At 51.6% G+C, this 18,429-nt stretch overlaps 1 protein-coding gene across 1 annotated transcript in view; it reads left to right on the plus strand.

Annotated features, from left to right (window-relative positions):
* The first annotated feature begins 2,756 nt into the window (after positions 1–2,756).
* Positions 2,757–18,429, plus strand: part of Kcnj12 (potassium inwardly-rectifying channel, subfamily J, member 12) — a 48,743-nt gene continuing 33,070 nt past the window's right edge. Inside the window, 1 exon segment of the mRNA NM_053981.2 lies at positions 2,757–3,032. The gene's annotated coding sequence lies outside the window, so the exon portion shown is untranslated.

The following is an 18,429-nucleotide window of genomic DNA, read 5'->3' on the forward strand; positions in this document are numbered from 1 at the left end:
GGGAGTACTCCTGTGTGGCTGTCCTCTGTCCTCTGTCACTGAAACTTGACCATGGGTGTGCTCTCCATGAGGAGGCCAAGACGATGAGCCTGGTAGAAGACTCATGATATCCTAGAAAGAGATGTGAGTTTTGATTAGGAAATGAAGTTGGTTCCTGCTTGTAAGCTGGAGGGCGGGATGGGAAGTCTAGAGTGCAGTGCTTGTGGGGGATTGGGCCATTTCTCTGGTGGTTTTGTTAGATGACCTTGGACAAGACAATTGTCCTATCTGTGAAGTGTGGCTGATAACAGGGTGGGGGAAGTCCCCCACCCCAGCTTTATACAGTCCTCTGAGGCCCTTGCCCAGATAAACAGCTGAGGGGGGCTGTATACTCGCCCATATGTAAATGTGCACGTGTATATATGTGCATGTGTGTATATGTGCCTATATGTAAATGTGCATGTGTGTATATGTATGTATATGTGCATGTGTGTATATGTACACGCATGTATATGTGCATGTGTGTATATGTGCATATGTGTATATGTGCCTATATGTAAATGTGCATGTGTGTATATGTATGCATATGTGTGTGTATGCTCCACCCTAAGACCCCCTTGAACTCATTACTGGAGATGTTTAAGATCCTAGACCCAATGGAGATCTATAGTGTTCTGTCCATTTTCTTGTCTACCAGCATGCTGTGAGCTCTTTGGAGTTTCTGGTGTAGCCCCTCAAGTGCAACTTGGATTTGCTCTTCCTGAGAGAATAAAGAAGCTTGTAGGCAGGGGAAATTTTCCCTTACTTCTGCCTTTGGCTTCTCTTCTCCGGACACCAGGACTGGGTAGGGTGGACCAGGGGTATCCCCGGTATTTTCCTCCTTGTTCATTCAGAAGATAGTAATCAGGACATCATGTGCCTGTCCAAGGCAGACCTGGGGAATGGGGACCTGGGAATGGAGTCCCTGGGGATACCCATTTTCTCTGTATTGTGGTCTTCAACAGTAACTAGACAGGAAGGCATGGCCAACTGAAGGACACACTTGGTTCTGAGACACCCCCTCTTCTACCATCGTGCGACTAGATAAGCAACTATCTCGATGGACCTCCATGTCTTTATCTGTAAAGTGGGTCCATGGATCATATGACCTCCCAGAGGATCATAATGGCAGTAGAGTAACTCTAGCTAAGTCCTTAGCACAGAGGACGGCATAGATCGCTCAAGCACCCAAGACCCACCAGCTACTCAGCTACTGTACATATACTCATCTCATTCAACCTTCACCATTCCCATAACTCACTGAGCCCCATAATGTCCCACAGGGAATCCAGAGACTGAGTGCTGATGTGGCTTGCACGGAGGGTTACTTGGTGGTAGAGGTCAGATAAGCATAACCCGAGGCAAGCGAGCTTTTTGGAGACTCTGGGGCCTGGATGAGGAGTTGGCTCCCTGGAGTTGGGCTGGTGGGTTCTGCAGTGCTCTGAAGAAGCTTCCAGAGCCTGGGCATCTGGGTGGCCAGAAAGCCATGCTTCTTGGCTAGGAGCCTGTATCTAGTGTCTCTGCTATTCAAATGCCTAATTATATTTCACATTATGGAGGAGCTGGAGACCAGGGCGCTGGGCAGTTTTATGAAGCTTGTGTTCTGCCTGTAGACCTGCCTTCTCAGCCAGATTCTTCAGTGTTAGGGTTGAGCTGGGGGTCAGCCCTATGATAAAATGGGATTTCCCTGAGGCCAGCTAGGCTAATCGGCTGCCAGGCTGAAAGGTCTAGGCTCTGCAGGAGGCAGAGACTCGAGGTCCAGACAATAGGCTCCAGGAGACTGGGAGAGGAGAGTACCAAGGGTGCCTTCCAGACAAGAGTGGGCAAGGGGAGGGGAGTCACATGGAATTAAATCAGCAGAGAAGCCAGAAGGAGGAGCACAGAAAAAGCAAGAGATAAAAGCTAAATGCAACACAAGATGGGAAGAAGCGATATGATATTAAAGAGGGTGGAGTGTGCCTGTGACCCCGTGCTTGGTGTGTAAGGGGAATGAATATGTGAGCTCAGAAGCAAGCCTGTGTGGATGTGTTGACTGATCCCATCCCGTATGTGCCTGTGTGACTGTGACTGCACCTGTGCACCTTAGCCACCGCGCTCCTCATCTCATGCATTTTGTGCAGGTGTTGCCTGAGCTTGCTCGGTATCCTGCCGTGTGCAGCCTGTCCAGATTCCCTCGTCTGCCTGTAGTCTGAGTATATATATGCTCGCCATGCACCTGTGTGTGCGCGTGTCCCCGGGAAGATGTGTGTGTGTGTGTGTGTGTGTGTGTGTGTGCCACGCGCGTGCGCGCGTATGTGTTCGCGCGCGCGCGCTCCAGTGCGCAAGTGGCTGGTGCGTGTGGGGGGCAGCTGGGGCCAAGAGGGGCCACCGGGCCAGGCCAGGGCGGTGGTGGGCGGGATCAGCGGCGCCGCGGCGCAGGGCGGGCGTGCTTTTGGCGGAGAGTTGGAGGAGTTACCGAGCTGGGCTACTGTGGCAGCGGGGCGCGGAGCTGGGTGCGCGCAGAAGCTTCTGCCTCCCGCCGCCTCCTCGCCCTCCATTCCTCGTTCCCTGTCTTCCCTGGGCCACGCCGCGACTGCGCTGCCACCGCCTCCCTGGGAACGGTCGCCGGGGGAGGGTGCCCTGTACGATCGAAGCCCGCTGGGAGGTGCAGGACACCCACACCCGGCTCTGGGGAGCGCGCCCGGCCCTGCCCGGGATCAGATAACTGCGGCGGGGGAGGGGGTGGGTCGGCGGTTCTTGTCGCGGGACTGAGCGACAGAAGCCAGCGGCAAGCCCGGAGCGAGAGCCGAGTGGCTGGGGGCGCCGTCTGGGCGTGCGCCCCCGACCCATGGCTGGCTGGTGGCACCCAGCGCCCGGGAGCGACGCGCCCCTCGGCGTGGAGCGCTCCCAGGGGCTGCGCTGAGGCGGCGGCGGCAACGGTGGCAATGCAGCCAGCGCAGCGGCGGCCGGGACCCGGAACGGCCGCGCGGAGCTTGGAGGACGCGGGACGCGCCGCGCCCCGGCCACTGACCGAGGTAAGAGCGCGGCCGCGGGCGCACGGCCCACCCGCCCGGCCCCTGTTCCCATCAGACAGCTTCCCGCCCCGGGTGAGCGAGGGGTGGTGCAGCAACAGGGAAGGTGAGGCAGAAAGGCTCCTTCCGTTCCTTTTTCTCCTTTCCCGTGGTGAACCACCAGATGAAATGCTGACAGAGAGCTTTTCTTCCCCTGCCATATTTCAGGCTACAGCCACCAGGGAAGTTTGCTCCGGGCTAACCTCTTTCCCAGTGTGTATGTGTGTGTTGCGAGGGCGGGGGGCGGCTCTTGGAAACTTTGAGGAGCTCTTGATCCCCCTCAGCCGGCTGGATTGAGGGGGCTCGTAAGGCAGCGGGCGGAGCCACTTTTGCGCGCAGCATTGGTCCTAGGCGTGACCTTACCCGAGAGACCTGTGATGAAGATGAGGTACAGAGTGAGTGCACAGGTTCAGCTAGCGACCTGAGAATGCTCCCTGCTAAGACCTGGGATCTTTGGAGTCATTTCTTTCCCACCGCCTGTGCTGTAATGGAGTAAAAATATTCTGGAGGTGGTTCTTAACCATCCATCTAGCCTGCAAGTCCAGGACACCTTTTGCTTCTTAGATTTGGTCTTGAGAAACCCAAAGGGGCTCAGGGCAGAGGGTCTCTCCTAGGCGCACAAGTCTATTCTGGTGTCCTGTGAGGAACCGTGAGACGGCTGGGACGGAGAGCTTCTGAAGAGCCTTTGGGGAAAGCGGGAGAGCCGAGGCCGTAGACTCGTAGACTCGGCCCCTGCCTTAATTTGTGCACATGTCCTGTGAATACCTTAGAGCTCACAGGAAAGTGTCACTTCGGTGAAGGCCTCCAGTTCTAGGAGGTTCTGCCACCCTACTGCATAGACCTAGTGGGATTGGGGCGGCCCTTCTGGCCATCCCCAGAGTGTGACGTTGTCTTTGGCCCTTTCTAGTTTCTTCCTTACTACCTGTACCCAAGCCTGAAGCTGGCAGTAAAGATCTAGGGACTTTCTGGCCTTGGCATCCACCTCCTGAGCACTGGTTAGAGGCTTCAGCTCTCTGGATGGCCTCGGTGCCCACTTGCCGCTGAGATCAGTTGCCTCCTCCTCCAAGGTGGGAACCCACAAGGCTTAGGCTTCCAGCCTTCAAACGCTCTGAGAGATAAGCGAAATCCCGCCCTGGCTGCTGTCCCACCTCACTAGACTCCAGCCTGGCACTACACCGGGTGGCTGATTTGGGACCCCTCACCAAAATCTACCCATGAACAGGAGAAGTGCAGGGAGGGGAGGCAGATTGGAATACCAGGCTCCTCCTTGAAAATTCCTTCCTCTGTATTCCCAGGAGAGCCCCTTCAGGGCCTGTAGGGGAACCCCAAAGAGACTTCTCAGCGAAATCATCCGCTGTGCTCAAGGGGTCCCTCCAATTAGTCAGGAGACACAAGGGTCTCTATCATAATAGGTGACCTGGATAGGTTGAGCCACTTGTGAGAATAAATGTACAGTTGTGGGCATGTGGCCCACCAGACCGGCCTCAGCTGGGAACAGGGAGAGGCTTAGGCAACCTTAGGGACAAGGTAGGTAGTTCTGGTGTGCTAGACAACAGAGCAGGACCTTCTTCTCCATTGAGCTACTGCTATATGCGTAAATGCAGTGTTGATACGGGACTGGCATTTGTGTACTTCAAGCCTTAACTGTTCTCTTTTGTCCTGGGCTGGGTGGGCACCATGGGGTAATGGATGAGTACTCTGTCACTGGGTTCTCCAGGTAAGGTCCTCTGTCGATGTGTGACTAGTGGAGGTAGGATTAGGAGTCTGTGCTGTGTTGGGAGAGGTATCTGCGGCAGGTGCTTCCAGAGCCATGCAACATGTTAGGTCAAAACAGAAGGCCTCCCCACTTTCCCCAAATCAGAAGCTTTCATACCAGGACTCCTGTGTTTCTCTCTGCTCTGCTCTAGGCAGGACCAGGCAGTACTGAATGGCCTTTTAGCTGTGAACTAACATGGCAGCAATAATGGTGACAACCCTGGCCACAGTGGCAACTCTAGGCTCTGCGACACTGGGGCCAGTACAGCCTGCAGACAGTTTCCTCTGGCTCAGCCAGGCCTCCGGTGCCTGGGGCCATAGTCGATATGACCAGTCATGGCACCCAAAGGCCTTGGCACAAAGCTATTGTGGAAGTGACTGCGTCATCACTGTCAGCAATCCCTGTGGTCCTTGCCAGCCCCCAGGCGGGGTCTGCTAGTATACTGTGAGGTTTGCTCAACACTCCCTGCTCCTGATTCCCACTCTGGACAAGACCCTTCCTGCAACAGATGTAGCTGGGCCTTGTGGCTGGGCCTTGTCCAGGGCTTTGCTGTGAGTGAAACATGGGCAAAGCTACCCCTCCCGTGTGGACTGTCTTTGGAGCCTTGCCAGGGACTGACACTGAAAAGAGGCAGACAAGGGGCAGCTCATGGGCAGCAGGAGTGGGGAGGCTGAGCCGATGTCTCGGGAGGGTTGCTGGGAAGCAGAGGGTAAGGGGCAGACAGCAGGGAAAATAGTAGATAAAGCAAGAATGAGGGAGCTGTCTGGGACTGGGCTTCAGGCTTCAGAGGAGCTGTGGTGACGAAGGGGCTTTTCCAGAGGAACTGGCCCCAGGAAGGAGTTGAGGGCCCAGAGCTGGGCCAGCTAATTTAATTTGTTAATGGCTTGCCAGTGCAGAAGCTTGAATTGTCTCCTTTATATGGATGGGAATGGAGGCCAGGAGGTGTTGGAACTTCTGTGTAGCCTGTGTGCTTCTGACTGAGAGCCTAGGGCCCGCCCAGGGACAGGCTGCACCTTTCTGCCACTCACAGATACATTTACTGAGGGCAGTCTCTATCCCCAGGCAGTTCCCACTAAGCCCTAGGGCCTGCCTGCCTACCTCCCTATCTCCCAGGAAGTTGCTTCCTTGGGACCTGATGAAGACCTGGCATGGAGGTAGTGTTCCACAAATGCTCCCTGAGGCTTCAGTGGCAGCCGTCTTGTGATGTGGCCAGAGCTGTAGTGGGTGTGAGCTCCAGAGTGTCCAGCATACAGAAACAGTAAAAGACTGTTCAGAAAGTCCCCGTGTAGGGAAGATTTGGTTTGAGGGCAAATGGGGGATGTTGGTGGAGCAAGAAACGCACAGGTGCTTCTCCTGGCCTCAGTTTCTGGGACTGAAACCTGGAAGCTCTGGGATACCCAGAATGGAGAAGGGAAAGAGAGCCTTTAAACAGGCCTATAAGGGTATTGTAGGCTCAGCAAAACTGGGAGTCTTCAGAGGGGACCCCATGAAGGAGAACTGTGGACTTTTGGTGCCAAGCCTTGGGAATCACAGTGCAGTCCAGTCTTCCTTTGGCTGCAAGGCAAACTGTTTAGAGAGAAGTGGGTTTCCATGGAGGTGGCCTCAGATGCTGACCTCCTACTCTGGGCTGTCCTGGGTGCCCATTCTCACCCACAGAGATGTCCTAAAGCTCACCTTTTCCTACTTGACTGCTGAGGTGACAACTATAGAGGTGGTATGGGGCTGTGGGGACCTCAGAGATCCTGGCCCTGCACCCTCCGTAGCCTTCAGGCCTAGTGTATCAAACACGGCTCCACGAGCCAGCCAGCAGGCACAGGGATGCCTTTCTCAGCTGCCCCAGGGGCAGCTTTGTTCTTGCTGGGTATCAACTGCTTCTTGATGGTGGATGTGGCCTTGTGGGTCTGGCTTGGAAGCTCCCTAATATCCCCTCCAAGCTGAAGGGTCCCCTCTATTCCTCACCTGTGGCCCAGTCTCTTGGAAGAACTCGGCCTTGGGGATGGCTAGAGGACAAACAGTAAAAGGTATGGAGTGACAGGCCATTGCTGCTCAGGCACCTACTGTGTGCTTGACCTGCTCTGGGTGGCAGCGCTCCCGTGGTTTCAGTCTGGCCTTCCTCACTGTGTGTTCTTGCTTCTGCTTCTCTCCCTGACCTCCTTGTTCTGCTTTCAACATGGCGGGCCTGTGCTCCAGCAGGACCTATGCCTGTATCATTCCCTTATCTGGACCACTTCTTCCCAGGTCTGTCTATGACCCTTTCCTTTCCACCTTCCTGTGCTGCCCAAATGCCACTTCTTCCCTGTAGCCCCTCCCCACAACCCCTCACACCATACCCCTTGCCCTCCATATCACGGCTTTCTTGACGTAGAACCTAGTGCCATCTGCTCCTGCTTCGATTTTCTTCATTGTCTTGGGCTATAAACCCATAGCTGTGCCCCTTGGGCCTGTGACAATAGGCGTCAGACAGCGGGTGCTCTGTACGTACAGCGGGTGGGTGTGTGCTTTCAGCCGTGTGCCTCCTGACACACTATGTTTATCCTGTAGGGGCCACTGTGCACATCTGTAGGTGAGACTATGGAGTCTCTGGAAGAACCAGCCTAGTTCCTGTGTTGAGCCTGAGCTGGGAGCCGGGGCTATGCTCTGAAGCCTTACCCTGGCATCCTGTGGCTGAGCAGGAAGAGTCGAGTCTGGACCAGTCTGGCTGGAGTCAGCCTTTCTGTTCACACAGTCTCCTGTCTGAGCCTGGCTGCCCCCATCTTGGGACAGCCCCACCCCAGCTGCAGGGGGTTAGCACACAGAGGCCAGCCGAAGTGACTTTTGGCTCCTGGCCATTCTCCTAGGTGGTGGGTCTTGCCATCTGCCTGCCTTCTTATCCAGCCTGGCCTTGAGAGGTGGCGTGGGTACACCAACCCCCACTGGCCACTGGAGTTTGGGCTGTGCTTCTTACTTTCCCATTCCAGTCCTTTGAACACGACCTCCATGTTTTACACATATTTTAGTTCTTCACATTTGTACTCAACAACTTAGGCTTGTCCTGTTGGGAGGAAAACATGACATTTTCTTGTGGTCAGTGCGTGGCCTCCCTCTTCTCTCCTGGTAGTCTCCATGGCTTCTGGTGTCTGGATAGAAGGGGTTTGGGGTCCTATCTTCTGAGAGTCACCTGGAGACAGGGAGGGACCAAGTCAAGGTTGGACTGGAGCCTTGGACAATTCTCCTCTCTGGTAGGGGTGACGTGGCATCCCCATTATGGGAGTGGGTCCCCTGAGGCCAGAGGAGGGTCTCATAGCCCTTTAGAAGTGAGTTTGGTATCTCTGCCCTCTGGCCTCTTTTTAGCTGTGTGGAGACTTGGCGGTGGGGTGGGGGTGGGGTGAATGGAAGCTGGGGTGCTGGGCTATGTGGGCCAGTAAGTCTGAGAGGGCAGTGGAGACGGCTAGAGAAGGTATGGGGCCCAGGCCAGAGGCATGCCCTCACCCCTGCCTACCTCCTCCTCCTTCCAGCTGCAGCTCAGGCCCCCCGAAGCTGGCTGCTCCAGCCCTGCAATTCTTCAGCACTTAAAGCAAAAATAAATCACCGCCAGCAGCTGGCGTTCTGGGTGGCGGCAGCCGCACCACCCCCCTGCCCCGACCTCTGCCTCTGGGCTTCTGGTTCCAGGCCAAGGCCAGCCTTCCACTCAGGCCTGGGAGAGGATGTGGAAGCCTGTGGGGGCTTGGCATGGCCTGGTGAGGTCACATGGAAGGCAGAAGCATTGTTGGCCCCTGAGGCTCTAGAGTCTCTAGTAGGAGGGGGAGGTTCCATTTCAACTTGGTAGAAATGGACCTGGGAGGGCTGGGGCAAGTTCAGGGTGACCTGGTCACCTGGAGGTCACTCCTTCTCATTTCCCAGCTCTGGGCTTCTTTTCCTTCTCTCCCATCCTTTCCCTTCTCAGAGAATCCTAGAGGTCTTGACTTGTCAAGTGCTATGACGCAGGCCCCGAGGATGTCAAATTTTAGCATCGTTTATACGTTCAACAAATAGCTTTGGGCGCGCGCACGTGCAAGGCCCTGTGCCGAGAGGCTGGGGCCGTAGATGTACACAAGCCCTCCCTTGTGGGGGACCCCCATGGGGCTGATATCTCTCAGGGTTGGGAAGATAAAATAGACAAGCAGAGGAGGAGTCATGGACTTGGTCATATTCCTTTGTTAATTATTGCAGTCTTTAATTATGGGAGTGTTGCATGGTACAATTAAATAGTAAGAGTAGAAAATGAATCCCTTCTCAGCTCTGCCTTCTCTCACTCCCCCCAAAATTCTTCGTGCTCTCTGGGTGACTGTCTTCCTCAGTGCTTGTGTAAGTGTAGCTGTTCTCTCCGTTCCTCTCCCCTTCCCCCACCCATGCATCCCTTGGTTCCCTGCTTCAGGATCCTGGCCATGTGGTGCCCAGTGCCCACTGAGCCCAGGGCTCCATTCCTGTCTCCAAGATGAGGGCTGAGTCACCGAGTCTGTGGATCCCGGTTGTGGAGCCTTTGAACTTGCAAAGCCATTGAGTTCACACATCATGGGTTCTTTGTGAAGTTTTACCAGTCTGAGGCAGGGAACCTGGGATTGCAGAATTGGAGCAGCTTAACCCCAAGAGAGGTTCTAGGTCCTTTCTGAGACCCCATGGGGTTTAGACCCTCTGGATTCCCATAATTCAGGTTCAAAGGATGTGCGGTGCCTGGGGGGATGTGTGCTTTAATTCCCCCAATAGCTCAGCGCTCTTTTAGTCATTTAACCCCCTAGCTTCCATGTGGTCTAAGGCCTAGCTAACCCCCTCCCTCCCTCCTTCCTTGGATCTGAAGGGGGAAGTGCCCACTCCTTTTTCTTATTTTTCTTAAAGTGGGGAGGTCCCGGCTTTGCTGTCTGCCTTTTTCTTGACCTTCTAGAGTAAGGGCCACTGGATCCTTTATGGTCTTCAGACAGGGTTAGTCCTCTGCCTGGGGTGGGACACCGCTACTGGGAACCCTGCTTCTGGTTTGTCCACCACTTGCTTGGGCCTCTCCTATTCCTGAATCCTAGTTTGATGTGAAGGAAGACCCTTTTTAGAAATTGTATGATGCCCTGATTCCAGGAGAAGCCCTAATGATTGCGAACGTTCTTATATGCCAAGCCTCAGTCTTCCCTCTTATGAAATGGGCACCAACGCTTCCTTTCTCTCAAGAGATCATTGTTTCCTGTCCTTTGTACTTGGCTCTGTGGTTGGGGCAGGGCAGGGTGGCTTCCTCTCCTCTGTCACCCCTCCGTTGTGCGGCAGGAGGTTTGGCCATGCCAACACCTCACCTGCTGGGTCTCAAGCTGTCGGTAACACCTGTTTGGTCAAAGCAGCCAGGATTTTCCCTGGGCCCTAGGAAACCTGAGGACCACTGGGTGAGTCCCCAGGAGCCAATGTGGCAATCCCACAGTGGCCCAGGCCCCTAGCCCGCAAGACCGAACATATCCACCATCCCCTCTTTCTGCTTTGCTAAGTGTGAGCTGGACTGGGCACGGCCAGCTCAGCCATAACCAGTTGGGTTACTGAACTTAACCTTGTAGCAAACGCTCAGACCCACACTACCGGGCTCTGTCCTCTCCTGACCCAGATGCCTCCTGCTGGACCAAAACACTCTAAATAGGTAGAGGTTGATATGGAATAGACTTAGGGGACAGGGGAGTGATGGCGATTGGGAGTTCTGGGGGCCTTTACATGAACCTATGCTCTAGAGTCTGCCTCTATAAAATGGGAGCCTTAGAGCAATGAGCAACTGTGCCCACATATCTGCTCTTCCGCTGCATCAGGGATGAGGCCCAGGAAAAGGCAGAAGTGAATAGTAGGGAGCACAAGCCCTGAACTGGTTCAGGTGGTGCTGTGTTGGGGGTTGAAATAATATTGCTGAGCCTCTTATCTAGAATGATGAACTCCAACCTGCACTGAATTTCAGAAGTGTTTTTCAGGTTTTGGAATATGTGCGATAAGATATCTTGGAGAGGGGATCCACGCCTACACATGAAATCCAAGTGCGTTTTTTTCAACTATAACTTATATACAGAGTCTGAGTATGAATAGATTCTTTTTAATAATTTTGTGCAAGCTAAGCTTTTGTGATATGAATTTTTTTTGTTATTAGAACTCTTTCTCTCTCCCTCTCTTTCTCTCTTTCTCTTTCCTTAACTAGGGATGGAACCTAGGGCCTCATGCATGGTAGAAAGTCCTCTTGCCACTGATCTATATAACTCCAGCACCAGAAAAATAAAATCTTAAAACACAAAAAACCAGGTCAACAAAATGGATTGGCCCACGAGGCACTTACCATGTAAGCTCAATGCTAAGAACCCATTTAAAGATGGAAGGACAAAAGTGGTGACTGAAATTTGTCCTTTGACCTCTACATGTGTGTCACGATACACGCATGTGAGTGCACACCACAGCCACCGCCACCACCATTTAAAAAGAAAGAAAAGATGGACTTTTGGGCAGTATCCTTTGGAAGCACATGGCGTGAGGGTTCTGTTTTGTTTTTTGCTAGTTCCCATGTGTGAGCCTTTGGCAGATGGCTGTCATTCTGTCCAGTCTCCCTTTGGGAGCACAGAGACAGGAGTGGTCCTCTCTTTCTGGAGTGGTTTTGAGCAATCTGAATTCATACATAGCCTGGGCACATGAAAGGGTATGGGTGATGTTACTTTCTTTTTTTAATTTTTTTTTCCGGAGCTGCGGACTGAACCCAGGGCCTTGTGCTTGCTAGGCAAGCGCTCTACCACTGAGCTAAATCCCCAACCCCTCTTTTTTTAATTTTTAATTTTATGTGCATTGGTGTTTTGCCTGTTGTGTGTATCAGATCTTCTGGAACTGGAGCCACAGAGAGTTGTGGGGTGCTGGGAATTGAACCTGGGTCCTTTGGAATAGCAGCCAGTGCTCTTAACTGCTGAGCCATCTCTCCAGCCCTGAAATATTACTGTGGCAAGATGGTTTTGAGATTTGCCTGGTATTTCAGGCAAGAGCCTGAATTCATGCTTAGTTAGCTTCCTAGTTCTGATGTATTAAGTTCTTAGGTCTCCATCCAACCCTCGCTGTCACTGAGCCTGGGTCCTCTAAACAGGTTCTGGGAATGACTCCGCTAGGTTGGAGGGAATATTTCTTTGTGATTTTGAGAGCCCACCTGGTGTCACACCAGTGCAGAGCCACCTCAGCAGAGCTTGAGCATACCACAGCCACCTGATGCCCCATTTGATAGCTCAGCTTTTGGCAGCAAGGGCTTTCACTTCCCTTGGTTTAGACGTCACTCAGGATGGTACCTTCCTGTGGCTCATGCTCAGAGTTAGCTCCTTTGGGGAGGGTGTTCTCAAATCTTCATCCTACCCCACTGGTTGGTCAAAAAGCCAGGTGGTTAGCTCCTCCCACTTCCACCATGTCTCTTTTCTCATTCTCTGGGTCTTCACAGCTGACGCAAAGGACAGGGAGCTGCTACTCCTTTGCAGATTCCAAAACCAAGGTGCAGTGAGGCTGTGCGGCGACCAGCCTGCCTCCTCCTCTGTTCTGTGTGCCCAGTGCCCAAGATTGATGTCCGTAACACCTGGCTTTCTCTAACTGCCACTGGACTCGTGGCCCAAGCTATCTCCTTGCCCACCACCAGGCATATCCCTGTGGAGACGTGCTGAATTGATGACGCCAGTGTCCTTCCTTGGTCCTTCCTCACACTCCAGGCTATTATCGGGATTTTGGGGGGGTTATCATGCACATGGTGCCAGTGTTTCTTGAGAAGTGGTGTGACGTCTCCCTGAGATTTGGCATCTAAAGATAACCATGAAATGACAGTTACCAGATCTGCTGGTGCTGGGCACTGCGCTCAATGCTTGCAGATGTTATCTCATTTAATGCTCAGTATCCCAGACAGGCTAGGGATGAGGCTGGGGAGGCAGATGGCCAATCCAGCTGTCAGTTAACATCCAAAAGCCATGAAGAGAAGTCTGAAGAATGCTGTGGGCTGGTGAGAGGTGCCTGACCCGAGATCTTCTCCCAAGATATTAGACATCCTGCTTGGCTGGGAGTAGTGATGCTGGCCATAAGCACCATAAGCTGTATTGGCCTAGATTTAAGTGGGGGCTGTCCCCTTTCTGTGTGACTTGAGGCTAGCGGTGTCATTTCTCTACACCTCAATTCTGTACTCTAAAAAATAGGGCAAAATCTCCCTTTCACACTGATAGTTCCAGAGAAGCGCTTGGCCACACCTTATAGCTGTTTTAATAAGATTCTAGATGGTAGAGGACCATTTCATAGGTAGAGAAACTAAGGCTTCAAAGAGAGGACACACTGTTGGGGATCATACGCAGCCTGTGTGATCTGAGGCTTCTCATCCCTCTGTGGTTTCAACTTCTGAATGTGGGCTGGTTCTGTCAGCTTCGTCCTTGCTCTGGATCAGGTTGGGGGACAGACAGACCATTTCTTGGGCCCTTCAGGGCTGGGATCCTGGGGCAGGCCATGGTTGAGGTCAAGGCCTTATGTAAGTTTCTCAGAGTGCCTCCTGTAACTACTTTCACACGGCTGACAGCGACTTCTCCAAATGCTCCTCATCCTGGGAACGATTTGGCCTTAACAGCTGTGCTCCTAGACTCAGTGGCTATGGAAGATGGGCACGGCAGGCGTTTCAAGAATTTGTTTACAGATATATGATGCCCTGGAATGCCATGCCTGCTTATGGACAGGGTTTCTACAACCCTCCCACCTGGGGTCACTTTTACCCGAGACATTTTTATGTGACCCTGGGTATAGAGGTATACCAGATGGCTAAGCAGTTATTAGTAGTAAATCATGAAGAGATTTCATCATTTAATAAAGATTAAGGAAAATTTGCATGCTAATGAGATGAACATGCTTATTTTTACAAAAATAATGAAATCCTAGCTGAATGTTGGAGACTCTAGGTCACAGAGATATACAACATTTTTCAGAGTTGATAGATATTTTGATTTTATAAATGTCAGTGTTGAGAATGGCTTCTTGCATAAATACAGGGTACAAAATGGCATGAGTGTGTTTAGGGTCATTTCAGGGATGGTTGAAAATTCTGCTCTGATCTCAAGCCAAAATTCATTTTAACTTTTTAAAATACAAAATTCAATGTTTTAAATTTGTAACAGGGTCTCACTGTGCAGCCCTGGCCTGGAACTCCTACTAGACCAGGTTAGCCTTCAAATCACAGAAATCCATCTGTTTCTACCTCCTGAGCACAGGGATTAAAGGTGTGCACTACCATGTCTGGCAGCAATTTTTTTTAAAAAAAAGGTTTACTTATTTTTATTTCACATGTTTGAGTGTTTTGCCTGCATGTGTCTCTGTATACCATATGTGTAGCTGATATCCTTCCGAGGTCAGAACAGGGCAGTAGATCCCTCGGAACTGAAGTTGCAGACAGTTGTAAGCCACCATTTTGGGGCTGGAAACTGAACCCCTGCTCTGTATAAAAATAGCAAGTTCTCTTTAAGTGCCAGGCCATCTCTACAGCCCTGCCTGGTGACAACTTTCAAAATCAAAGAGAGTATAATCTGTATTAGTTACCTTTCTGCTGCTATGACAGAATTCTGTGACTGAAAGCAGCTTTAAGGAAAAGTTCATTTTAGCTTCCATTTGTAGAGGGCTAGAGTCCACAATGGTGGGGAAGGCACATCATGGCACACAGCAGGAAGCTGTGTGAGAGAGAACCAGAAGCAGGGTGAAACCGTAAAGCCCACAAGCTCACCTCAATAGAATATGTTTTCCTGCAAGGCTCTGCCTACTCAAAGTTCCATAACCTCGCCAAACAGAGCCATCAGCTGGGAGCCTCACATTCGAACGTGAGTTGCTGGAGGCATTTCTCATTCAAACTACCATCCCAAGATATAATAATTATATGCTGAGAAATATAGTAAGAAGATATTTAAAGCCTTTGTTTTCTCCTGTTTCTGTAAGAGCAGAACACTGTGCGTGCATTAGAGACACGGATGTTCATAACATACATGTGTTTTGTTGGTGCTGTGTGGCTTGGTGTTGTGTCAGCATGAGCTGTTCAGAACCAAGACTGCATGAATACCTGGGAGTCACAACACACTGACTTGGAATTGAGTTCTGATCATTGCATGTTCAGAATACTTACCATTGCCATTTTTTGGGACCCTACCTTGAGTTACCATATGGGATCACAATGTATAGTTTAAGAATCTGGTACTTAGGAGACAACTGAGTTGTTGGTCATCCATCCATCCATCCATCCATCCATCCATCCATCCATCCATCCGTCTACCTACCCTAACTCCCTACTCAGATACATACATGCATACATGCACATACATACATATACCCACCTGACCTCCATCCATCCACCCATCCATCTATCTGTACCCACTCTCTCCCCCACACATACATATATACAAATTTACACATCTGATCCCAACCCATCCATCCACCTACTCACCCCCTCCTTATATACATGCCTACATGCACATATGAACATACATACATACACACCTACATATACACACTTGACCCCTACCCATCCACCCATCCATCTATCCATCCACAGATTCATTCATCCCTCCATTGGCTTTAAGGATCCCAGGTCCTTCCCTAACCATATACACAATACATACATACATACATACATACATACATACATACATACATACATAAAATATACATACATACAAACATGCACACCTGACCACCATCCATCCATCCATCCATCCATCCATCCATCCATCCATCCATCCACAGATCCATTCACCCCTCCATTTGGTTTTAAGGATCCCAGGTCCTGTGGAGAAGCAGCCATTTTCACAGATTTCTATGACCCAGTGAAAGCCTCCGAGAGGGTAGTGCTGAACACAGAAGGCTCGAAGGTGAATACCTTGGATCCTGGCTTCACAAGGGCTGTGGTAGCACCTGTGTTCCTAGGAGAGGGCCTAGCTCTGGAGGGCTCTTAGAGTACTGCTGAGAGCCAAAGAAATTATTAGTTGACTGCTACTCAAGACCCCCGTGACTTCAGGAGAACAAGAGCCAAAGGATACAAAGCCCCTATGTACAGTTGCAGTCTCCTGTGGGACCGCCGTCCAGCCACACAGACACTTCTGCACCTGCCAGGACCCATCCTGAGCCCTCATCTCCCCAGCCCATTATTGAACCTGTTGACCATTTCTTTTTTTTTTTTTTTTTTTTTTGGTTCTTTTTTTCAGAGCTGGGGACCGAACCCAGGGCCTTGCGTTTGCTAGGCAAGCGCTCTACCACTGAGCTAAATCCCCAACCCCCCGTTGACCATTTCTAATCTCGCCCCTGATACCTGCGCCCCCTCCAGATCCTGGGCCCAAGCCTTCCCGGTAAAGCCTCAGACTTTGTGGATGGTTTGGTTTTCTGAGAATATCAAAGGAGAGCTCGCTGGTCAAGGCTACAGCTGCTCATTTGATCTTCTCAGCCCTTTCCTATAGATGGATTCTCACTCTTTTGTCCACAGGACCTTATCCTCTCTGGCTTTCTAAATCTACTGCTATATCCAGGGTTCTCTTTTGCCACTGGACTCTCTCTAGACTGCTTAGGAATGAATCTTTCCAGGGGTGACCATTGAGAGTCTATCACCTAGGACACTGGGTGACAAACAGTTCTGCTCTACAGAACTTGTGTGTCCAGGGGACAATGACTAGGGCCTCCATGGGAGTGGAGATCATTAAATCAGGGAAGGAGCTGAAGGGTGTCAGAGAGAAGAGGGTGTGGCAGACTGATTGATGTTGACCCAGTTAAGGCAAAGCAAGGACAGAGCAGGAGAGCCATTCTCTGTAGGGCTACAGACTGGGTCATCATCTTTGCCTGTGTGTCAGCATGTGTGCACTGGGTAGTGCCAGATCATCTGGCCTGGGCTCTACAGGGAAGTCTTGTCTGGCTGCTGTAATGGCATGCCAAGGAGATGACAGACAGACCAATGCCCCACAGGGCTTTTCTCTCTAGGCTCCACCTTCAGCTGCAGCTGCTTTGGGGGAGTACAGCTTAGCTGGTCCCTACCCTCTTTCAGCTTGTTAGGCATGAGAGCTGACAGGAGCCTCCTCCCCCAGGACACTGCAATAGCCTGGATCTGGAGGGACTCCAAGCCACCTGTCTCTCATCAGCCTCGGGGTGCTGATGTGTGAGGTGGGAGGATGGTCACAGAGCCACGCTGTCCTCACAACCCAGTAGCCTCAAACAGGGGATCCTAGATCAGCGAGCTCAGAAGGGGGGGCCTTAGCTAGGCAGTGCAGACGGGAACAGATTCCTCATGGGGCAGGCATTAAGCAGTGCACATAGCTGTAGATGAAGCTAGGTGGAGGGCTTGATGGTGGGGTGTCTGAACTTAGAAGCTTGGGAGGGTGGGGTCCTGTATGCACAGACAGCTACAGAAGGAGGAGGAGGCAGTGTGGACAGTGCTTATAAATCCAAGGCACAAGGGTCCCAGTGGAACACCATCCCCTGGATGTTTGACCCTATGTAACGTCTACCCCCACAGGTAGCACACTACCTAGATAGAACTGTTCCTTTGGGACCAGGCCTCTAACCCCAAGTCCATGAGTCTCTGTTGTCTCTTGTATCTTCTTTGCAAGCCCTCACCTCTTCTCCCCCACCTCCAGGCTTTCCCACTCACCCTACCTCTACCCCAGCTGTATCCTGGTCTTCTGGGCTCAGAAGCCTACAGAGCAGAAACTTGAACTGTCTAGAACATTGGTTCTCAACCTGTGGATTGTGACCCCCTTTGTGGGGTCGGGTAAAAGACCCTTTTGCAAGAGGCCTAAGGTCACAGGACTGAGAGTGGTGGTGGTGGATACATTTAATCCCAGCACTTGGGAGGCAGAGGCAGGTAGACCTCTGAGTTCAAGGCTAGACTGGTTTACAGAGAGAGTTCAGGATAGCCAAGGCTACACAGACAAACCCTGTCTTGAAAAACAAAACAAAACAAAACAAAAAAAGGAAAACAAACAAAAAAGGACACATATTTTACGTTATGATTTATAAAAGTAGCCAAATTCCAGCTATGAAGTAGCAACAAAAAATAATTTTATGGTTGGGGGTGACCACAACATGAGGAACTGTATTAAAGGGTCGCAGCCTTAGGAAGGCTGAGAACCATGGCTCTAGAAGTTCCTGTGTGCTGACGTTACACCTACATCACACAACCCTACAAGATACCAGGGCTCCATTCCTATGCCTATGAGGCCACAGCTCCCAGAGGCTCGGAGGATTTTTCTGAGGCCTCGGGTGTGCTCTTTAGCCAGGATCGAAGGGTCCAATCCTCAGAGCCCAGGTTCAGGGCTCACAGATTGTTCCCATGGTTCCCAGGCCTAGCCTTGCTTAACTCTGTCCATCCTTGGCATCTCCCTGAATGTTTCATATGACCTCTCCTGGGACTCAGGCTCTTCCTGAGGGCACCTTGTATTGCATGGGTCTTAGCCTTAGTGGCTTCCTTCTTTGTTCAACTTCTTCCCTTTGCTCCCATGTCCTTGTTATGGACCCAGCACTGCCTGCTGGTCATTAATCTAACTCAAGTACTATAGTGCCTATTGGGGGTGATGGGATCTGGTGGGCAAAGGCTGGAGGGGCTCTACCTTGTTGTTTCACAACTGACTGCTGGGT

This window comes from Rattus norvegicus, chromosome 10 (genome assembly GCF_021556685.1).
Source record: "Rattus norvegicus strain SHRSP/BbbUtx chromosome 10, alternate assembly SHRSP_T2T, whole genome shotgun sequence".
Lineage (NCBI taxonomy): Eukaryota > Metazoa > Chordata > Mammalia > Rodentia > Muridae > Rattus > Rattus norvegicus.